At 43.8% G+C, this 8,499-nt stretch overlaps 1 long non-coding RNA gene across 1 annotated transcript in view; it reads left to right on the forward strand.

Moving 5' to 3' along the window:
- Positions 1-1,812: 1,812 nt before the first annotated feature.
- Positions 1,813-8,499, forward strand: part of LOC116707241 (uncharacterized) — a 15,327-nt gene continuing 8,640 nt past the window's right edge. The window contains exon 1 of the long non-coding RNA XR_004336440.1: positions 1,813-1,885. This is a non-coding gene — a long non-coding RNA (uncharacterized LOC116707241). The remainder of the gene's footprint in view (positions 1,886-8,499) is intronic.

Below are 8,499 nucleotides of genomic sequence, written 5' to 3' on the forward strand. Positions count from 1 at the left end.
AAAAAAAGCATTGGTTGTGTGGATGTTAGTGGCTCGGGGCAGTTGTCCATTGTGCCTGGTTGCTAATCCAGCCGAGGTGGAAATATGGTGAAATAAGGTATATGGTACGCTTTTTGTTAATTACCAAGAAACCTCTAAAATTCTGAAGACTACTAAGGGTCACTTTTAGAACTTCACACTAACTAAACATGTACTTAAATACTTAAACATAAAACATCTACGCCGATGTATGTAGTCACTGAGGGTCACCTAACCTTTTAAGCTCAGTGATCATCACATTCATTTCACTTGTTTAATCTGTACAAAAACACATTGGGCCCTATCTTGCACCTGGCGCACCACGCTCGAAAAAACCATTGCAAGTGTCTTGCCATTTTAAGACCAACGCAGTTGTCAATTTCCCATCGCGCCCTGTCATTTAAATAGCAAATGCACCTGCGTCCAGCTTTGCCCCATGGGCGAGCTGGTCTTATGTGGTGGTGTGTTCAGAAGATTATGCATATTGCTATCCAGAAGTAGTAATTAGGTTGTTGCTCTTTTTTTTGTGGCTTACTTCTCACAACCTGATAACTGCAACATAGGATTCCATTCACTAGGCTAAGCTAACCAGCGGTGGCACCAGACTAAAACAGTGCATGCACTGAGACAAAACATGCATTGGCCCACATTTCTACAGCTAGGGTAGACCGTGATAAGCCTTTTAACAAACGATGGCGTATCCTTTAAAGTCAAAGTGACATGAACTCACATAAACATTAGTCATGTTTGTTGTTTTTGTTCATCAGCCTCTTACCAGGTCTTCAATTAGTGCCTGTCCAGTCTAATGAGCATTTAGCACAGAGACGTGAACCTTAGGTGACCAAAAAATGTGGCCAAAGACCTTTGTGTGTGTGTGTGGTGTGTGTGGTGTGTGTGTGTGTGTGTGTGTAGTCCATCTGCTGCACTGCGGCTGAAGCTGCAATCAATCCTTGGTCAAATGACAACAGAGGGGCAGATAGACCCCAAAAGGGAGATATTAAAACCAGTGTGTGGAGTTTACTTCCAGAGCTACCCTTCACTCAGACTGCTTTGTTCCCAACCGGGAAGACAGAAGATAGAGAAAGAGAGGGGAGGAGGGAAGGTGTAGGGATCTACTCTGTTACCATCTTTTTTCTTCTTCTGGCTCCATTTACAAATCAAATGGAAATGACAGAAGCTAGTTAAACTTCAGGGCTGCTAAAATGTTTCATAGTCTTTGAACTGAACTCTTTCTGATGGAAAAATGCAAAAAGTAGCAATGGAAATGCGTTTATTGAATAAATATGAGTCATAGTTGGCCCAACCTTAGTTCTCTTATTGGGAATGGTAGTCTTGTGTGAGGTCAATGAACTCAGAGACTTACTTTTTTATTGGTAAAGGTTTGCACACAAGGGGTTATGTGACATAGTAAAGTGAAAAGCCTTCTTTTGTTTGGTAAGGAAGTAGTCCCTCATTGCCAGACCTATCTCCACAGCGCTGCGGAGGAGGGTCCGGCCAGTCCAAACTCGTTCTCACTCTGAACTCGTAAAATACAGATACGACGCAAAAGCACCCTTTGCGTGTGCGTAGAACGCACATGCAGAGGAGCAATACGCAGCACACATGAGAGAAGTAGTATTAATTGTATATAATAGATGAGCAGTATGAAAGCCTGAATTTGCATTGGAAAGCGGTTGGGGCGGTGGATTGGTCAAACAACACAGGACTTTGTGTCCCGTTCACAACTTTTCCTTAACCTAATTGCATGAAAAGTGACGCGATAGTCCCACAAGCGCGTTTAGATATGACACTAAAGGGGACTTTTAGCGTCATAACAAAGCCAAAGGCATCTGACGAGCATCCGTATTTTACGCGATGGGAGTGAGATGTATTGCTAGTCCACACAGCATTCCGAGATGGGGAAAAAACATGCTTGTCTCAAGGTTTAGAATCTATCCTTGAGATCGTTCATTAGTATAATTATTTCAGAATATGGATAAAAGATTTTTAATTAGCTTTTTGTAAAAATCTACATACCCCCTGCAGTACTCTATTGTCCTGTACCCCTAAGGGATGCGAACCCCATTTGAGAAACACTGCTGTAGCCCAAGGGTTGGGGGCAATACATTTTTGTGCCCCCCTCTAGTGCCATCCCTGTTTTGTGTCTCTTTCGACTGTGTCTTTACTATGTAGCAGGATTGCTGGGGGGAGGGGGGCGCGTAGTAACACAATAATCGTCAAACTGTCAGCGCGGTTACCCCAGCTACATCCCCACCCTTTTCTTATTACTGATACTTGATCTCTGTCTGCTGGAGATACAATTAAATGTCCGCTGGGTTCTGTTCAGGAGAGTGTTTGACGGCCTGATTTAATGGAATCGATAAACTCGTGCTTAATTAGAATTGAAATTGGAAGGCAATGCCATAGAGGTTGAAAACCAGCAGATCTGCAGTAGCTGTAGTCCCGACATGTTTTTCCTTGTGTACTGTAAGGATGTGTTCAAAGCTATTCTCTGAAAATGGAATTCAGTAGCTATCCTTAGCACGGTTTGGTTGCCGCTAGAAACACTAAAATTGATCACAGTGTTTATAACACGTTCAGACCATGAGATTGTATTCACGTCCGGAGTCTGTGGTGTGTGTGGTTTTCTGTCTTGTTTGCAGATACAGACAAACAGCAGCCTACATAGAACTACATGTAGCACATTAATACAGTGAAATAACAGTAATTATTTCTCAAGCACCTTGCTGCATAATTTCACTAATCCTGTGTTTTTCCTGACTTTTGGGGGGGGCTTACTGTTCTAACTACCAATAAGTCAATGAACAGCATAAATCAACATATAGCCCACTGCTGTAAACAAAATGTGAATAGAAGAAGTTTTGATAAATCATTTTTAAAGTGCGTGAATAAATCCAACTGCCCCAATGAAAGAATAAAGTTTGACTTTCCATATTCCATGACCGATGTAGGAGCATCTGGCAGCAGAGATTTCAATCTTTAACTGAAATTGTCTGGAGAAAAAAAAAATCTTAAGTGTAAAAGATGTGAAGTAAGTGTTCCACCGCCGATACAGGAGTACACGTGATCCAGTGCGCAGCCACGCATGATACGTCCGCACCCAGTGATCAACAAATCTTGCGCACATTAGAACAGCAAGCGGCGGCGTTGTATGCAACAAGCAACGTTGAGTTGGGCGAAAAACATTAGGACAAGAGGATTGTAAAAGAAGTGAGGAGCATTTGCGCCATGCGCTCCGCTTATCACAGTCATTCTTATTTAAAGTATCAAATCATAAGTGTTACCTCAAGACACTTTAGAAATAGTATATTAGACCCCACTCTACTTTACAAAGACCCAACAATTTCCCGCAGCAAGCATTGGGGCAAAAGTGGCGAGAAATACCTTTGGAGCAGAAACCTTGGACAAACCAAGTTTGGGGGGCATCGTCACTGTGGTTTGGAAAAGGACATGGATACAAATACAAAGAATGCGTTGGAATGTGAACTGTGGCATATATGTAACAATACAGATAATGGAACTATGACTGGAAATAATAGTTGTAACAGTTCAGGGCCTAGCGGAGCATAGAGTGCATAGCAGGGGTTGAGCAGGACCACGGTGGCAGCTGAGACCAATTAGGTGGCACCCCACCAATTAAAACTGTGAGGCAGAAAACGTAAGGACTCCCGGAATAATCTCCCGGAGGTCATAATGACAACGAATGCACACAGATGGAAAGAGAGATGAGAGAAAATATCGGTGTCAATAGAAGTCCCCCGGCAATTTGGACCTCCAGCAAACTATGAGCTGGTCCAAGGCAAACCTGAGCCAGCACCACAAGGGTTGGTACATGAATCTGACGATATGAAGAGAGGAAGAGAGGAGGAGGGGGTGCTGTGTTTCGTCACAGGGGCCGCGTGCCAGCTGCTGATGCTGAGTGACACCCAAGCGCTCGCTCCAAACTCTTTCAATTGTCTTCTACACCTCTGCAACACTGCAATAAGAAGCTACTCTTAATTCCTAATCGGTTGGAGGTTTTAATACAAAAGGAGCTTCCAACACAACCGTGCAAAGCTGATAATTTATCACTCTATGTATTCTATGTATTTTTTAAAGCTAGAGACTGCAAACCTTTTACAATTCAAAGGTGGGTTTGTGAAGAATGACTGTACCAATTTGGTGGTCCTGGCTGCATAGTGTTGGTCATTCCTGACCCCATACCAACTCGCAAAAACTGCAGATAATTGTTCCTGACTGTTTTTCATTATTAGTGAGGTTTAATTCTTCAGTCTCCAACCTGAATTAACTGTTTGAACCAGGCATAATTCCATTATTAAATGATTAAATGTGGAGGGTGCCATGGTTTGCAGTCAGCTGCAGGGGTAAGAAGATGTGTGGGGTCTAACTAATGAGAGCAGGCCAGGTGTGTTGATTGAGACAGTTGGCGCCGTTGGTCTGATTACACTCTTTATGTGCAGTAGGTGCTGACCCTTTAGAGACAAGAGAAGCTGTGAGGGGTTGGACAAAAAAAAAAAAAAGGGTAACACTATTATAGCACAGAGAAACAATGTTCGTGAAGGTTTTCAAAGGAAAAAGCAGAAGAAAGGGAAGGCATTTTCTCAAGATTGGGATTTTGAACATACAGGACTAAAGTCAATTATTATTTAAGAACAGTAGAAAAGGAAAATCACTACAGGGTGGGGGGGCTTTAATGCTAATATTCCCTCAATAAAGAGTTTAAATGAATTGAATGCAAAATGACCACAAAAACAAGTTAAATAATAGAGACACAAAACAACCACAAAGATAGAAAATGACAGAGACAAAAAGCAATATCACAAAATGCAAAGTTACATTAAAGACACACACAAATGACCACAAAGCAAACATGAATCTATTAAGAGATGCATTACACAAATGCAAAAAACTACACAAAGTTTACTTTAATGAATAAGTACACATAATGTGATGTAGTAATGTAATGTAATTAAAGATGTCCCGTAAGTACGAGTTGTGACAAATTTGATTTGGAGAGAAACGTCAGTGACAATTGCGTTTTGTTCTTAAAAAGAGCAGTTCGATATAAAATGTGTCCAAGTTACATTAATGTTTTGTTACTGTGGGTACGTCAGAAACACAAAAGGCTCCTAACATAATTAAAAGTGTTGTGTATAAATGTACCAAACATGCATTAACGTTCAATTTCATTTCAAAGCAAAACTGGCACTTGACACTTCTGCACAGCTTCTCTTCCACCACTGCATTTCAAATTTGTTAGCTGTACGGGCGGAGTTGACACTGGCTTTAGCTACGCAGTGTCCGGGAAGGCTGCTCTCATATCGCTCAAGTCCTCAGAGATCCCTTCTCCATCCTAGATCCTCGGGCAAGAATGGGAGCTTTGAGGCAGCCTTCACCAAGAGAGAGCCAGAATAAATTGTGGTTTGGCTAGAAGGTTTATCAAATAAGAGACATGGGATTCAGCCCAGGAATGTATGTTTGGAGTGGATAGACGTTACTCTGCATAGCTGGAGATAGGTCTGGTAATGTGAGACTATGCCCATTTGAAAATATACAGTACATGTATTAAAAACAGTAAACTCAGGTTTTGTTTTTCTTCTGGCACAATTTCCTCCAAAAAGCCACGGATGTTTAATTTTTATGTGGGGGGAGAGTGTACAACAACTCAGCAAGCCATACACGGAATGTCCCCTTGTCCCCCCATACACACACACACACCACACACACACACACACACAGAAACTATTAACACATGTACACATACAGTATAACCACAGACAAAGCAAAAATGACAATAGTGCTATAAGTCATAATATATTTATTTTTTTCAATTCATGGTTATTGAATAGGGACAGATGTTATGACAGGCATTTTTGCAAACAAATCTCCAAGTACAGCAATCAAAGCATTTAAAGCTATGCGCCTTAGCTGTTTTATCATTGGTATTTATATGAAGGCTAAAGAGCATTGATCCTAAAATTTACCGGGTCATGTTAGGTTTTTGCATGTAATTTGCATTTTGTGATCATGTTTCTGTATCTTAGTATTTCTATCTCTGTGGTTGTTGTGTCCCTGTCTAGGTGTCTATTGTTTTTATGGTTGTTTTGCCTTCACATCATTTAAACCGATTTTTGAGGAATATCAGCATTAAAGGCTCCTCTCTAATTGGGGGGTATTTTCATTGTGAAATGTTGATAATTGGATGAAATGGAATGAAGATCAGTCCAGAATTCTTTACAGAATTCGGCTTAAAAACAGGTCGGTCCTGGGCTTTTTTTGTAACATTAAGTTAATGAAGCCCAATCTTCTGCTTCTGTGAATGATGAACTAGAGTTGTTGATCTTCTGCAGCGGTTTAGGCAAATGATGCTTGATGGTAATTATCCAGTCTTCTTAGTTACATCACATCATAAAGTTTATTATAATCCAAAATCTAGTTAATTATTTGTCTTGGAGTGAATTGCTCTTATAATTCAAGGCCTCAACAAACGCCTCAGACAGTATAAACCTAATTACAAAAACAGTAAACAGGAGAAGACAACATGAACATTTTAAGGATTTTTTGACTTTGCAGTATTTAAAACAGGCATCGATACAGTCACCTACATGATCATTCTTGGTCAGGGTTTCTCATGCCAAACCCATGTCGCATCTGGAAGGTCACCAGTTAATCCAAAACGTCCACTGACTGAACACAAGGGCAGGAGTTGACCGGGCCCGCCAACAACTACACAGTCCCTGAGGCGCCATAGACGGCATGGTCTCGCGGAGGCGATCCATGAAGACTCAGGGAGAACGGTCAGCTGAGACTCTTGGCCGCTGGACAGCTCGGCTATGGGAGAATAGTTGGCCATGAAGAGTCTGGAAGGTCACTAGCTCGGAAGCATGGTAGGACTGACCGCAGTAAACGATCAGGCTTGGAGACAGAAGGTTCGCTCCCAGCAAACCTCCATGAAGCTGGATCCACTTCATACATCACGTCATTTAGCGGACGCTTTAGCCAAAGCGACTCATCATCCACCATCCATCTCGACCGCTTATCCGGTGTCGGGTCGCGGGCAGCAGTCCAGTAGGGGGCCCCAAACTTCCCTTTCCGAGCCACATAACCAGCACCGACTGGGGGATCCCGAGGCGTTCCCAGGCCAGGTTGGAGATATAATCTCTCACCTAGTCTAGGTCTTCCCCGGGGCCTCCTCCAGCTGGACGTGCCTGGAAAAATCCCTAGGGAGGCGCCCAGGAGGCATCCTTACCAGATGCCCGAACCACCTCAACTGGCTCCTTTCGACGCGAAGGGCAGCGGCTCTACTCCGAGCTCCTCTCGGATGACTGTGCTTCTCACCTATTTTAAGGGAGACGCCAGCCCCCCCCCTGAGGAAACCCATTTCGGCCGCTTGTACCCTGGATCTGTTTCTTCGGTCAGACTAGCCTTGATCCATAGGTGAGGGTAGGACGAAAATTGCCCGGTAGATCGAGAGCTTTGCCTTCTGGTCCGCTCTCTTTTGTCACAACGGTGCGATAAACAAATGTAATACCGCACAGCTGCTCCGATCTCCCGACCAATCTACCGCCCATAGTCCCCACTCGCGAACAAGACCCCAAGGTACTTAAACTCCTTCCATTGGGGTAAGGACTACTCCTACCCGAAGAAAGCACTCCATCGGTTTCCTGCTGAGAACCAGGCTCAGATTTAGAGGTGTGATCCTCATCCCGCGCTTCACACTCGGCTGCGAATGATCCAGAGAGTGCTGAAGGTCACAGACCGATGACGCCATCAGGACCACATCATCTGCAAAAAGCAGCGATGAGATCCTAAGCCCACCGAACTGCAAACCCTCCCGCCGACTACGCCTCGATATCCTGTCCATAAATATTATAAACAGGATTGGTGACAAAGCGCAGCCCTGGCGGAGGCCAACCCTCACCTGGAACGAGTCGACTTACGCCGAGAACCCGGACACAGCTCTCGCTTTGGTCATACAGAGATGGACGGCCCTAAGAAGGGCCCCCTCACTCCATACCCCGCAGCACCTTCCACAGTTTCTCCCGGGGACACCGGTCATACGCCTTCTCCAGATCCACAAAACACATGTAGACTGGTTGGGAAACTCCCAGGCTCCCTCCAGGATCCGCGAGAGTAAGATCTGGTCCGTGTTCCACGAACAGGACGGAATCCGCATTGTTCCTCTCAGAGGGTCGACTATCGGCCGAACCCTCCTTTCCAGCACCTTGGAGTAGACTTTACCGGGAGGTGAGAAGTGTAATACCCTGTAATTGGCACCACCCTCTGGTCCCCTTTTTGAAGAGGGGAACCACCACCCCAGTCTGCCACTCCTTCGGCACTGTCCCAGACTTCACGCAATATGTTGAAGAGGCGTGTCAACCAAGACAGCCCCTCCACACCCAGAGCCTTCAGCATTTTATTTATTTATTTATTTATTTATTTATTTCTTAAAGGGGGGACAATACATATTAATGAACATTT

Source organism: Etheostoma spectabile, chromosome 19 (assembly GCF_008692095.1).
Source record: "Etheostoma spectabile isolate EspeVRDwgs_2016 chromosome 19, UIUC_Espe_1.0, whole genome shotgun sequence".
Lineage (NCBI taxonomy): Eukaryota > Metazoa > Chordata > Actinopteri > Perciformes > Percidae > Etheostoma > Etheostoma spectabile.